We start from the raw sequence: 1285 nt of genomic DNA on the forward strand, positions 1-1285 counted from the left end.
TAGTAACTGGTTCCTAAACCATTCGAAATCTTCTTTCTAAAAACAGAAGCATTAAAAGAAACATTATCCCCAGTAACAAGAACATTTAAAAAAGGCAACTGATTATTCACTTCTCTTTCTACAGTAAACTTAATGTTTATTATGTTTAGTATTAGCATAGCTAAAAACAAGTCAATTTCACAATTATTTTTAAATAAGAGAAGGTGTCATCAATATAACTAGTATAAAAGATTGGGTGGAACCTCAGTGACATTCATGAAATATGCGCTCTTCCAGCGAGCACATGAAGATTTTGGCAAAAGTAGGACCAAAAGGAAAGCCCATTGCTACACCATCATTTTGTTTAACAAGTTTATTATCAAAAACAAAGGCAGTGTCCTGCGCTTCTAGTTCTAAAAGAGTTGTGAAAAACGTACAATTAAAGTTGTTAAAAACAGAATTTGGTTCATGAAAAGTTAACTGAAGATGATATTGATCGTTTCTTCCACAAGGACATTAGTAAAAAGTGATTCGACATTTTAATAGGTCATTTTAAAAATAGTGTCCTGTAATAAACTTTATCCCTAAAGTTTATTACAAAGAACTGATGAGAGTAAAATAATTTTTAGTCAACGGTGCTAAAAGAAGTACCAAATATTTAGCTAACTTATAATTAGGTGTATTATAATATGCTAAGATTGGTATCATAGGTGCATTAGGCCTATGTATTTTTGGGAGACTGTATACATCTCCAAAGGATGATCCGGTAACAAACAAATCCTGGTATTTATTATCATCTATAATTTTCTTTTTTTAAAAGACTTAAAAATCTGTATTTTCTCCTCATTTATTATGATAATGTGAAAATCAGGGCTCCAATTTCAGTAAACTTACCATGGTCTCTTAAGATAGTCAACATTTTTTCCTTATGTCTGTTTGATCTAATAAGACCATTCCTTTCCCTTTGTCGGGTCTGGTAATAACCAGATCTTTTCTACTTGCCAGCTGTTTAAGGGTGCGATGATCTTCTTTTTTAAAGACTGGAGTCCAGCGTGTTTTTAATTTCCTAAATGCACCCTAGAACAATTCGAAGAGTTCTTTTTGAAGGTCGCATTTGTTTACGTTAAACGGTAATGCTGCTAGCCTGTGGAAAATCGACTCTGTGGGAAGAAAAAACTTGACGTAATTTGGTCTGACAGATAAACGAAACTCTTCACGTTTAGATAGCACATGTTCTGATAAATTAAAACCAGTCACTCTTTCTTCAGCAAAATTTGGAATCATAATACCCAGACCTCTCAGTTCC

This window comes from Macrobrachium rosenbergii, chromosome 53, assembly GCF_040412425.1.
Source record: "Macrobrachium rosenbergii isolate ZJJX-2024 chromosome 53, ASM4041242v1, whole genome shotgun sequence".
NCBI lineage: Eukaryota > Metazoa > Arthropoda > Malacostraca > Decapoda > Palaemonidae > Macrobrachium > Macrobrachium rosenbergii.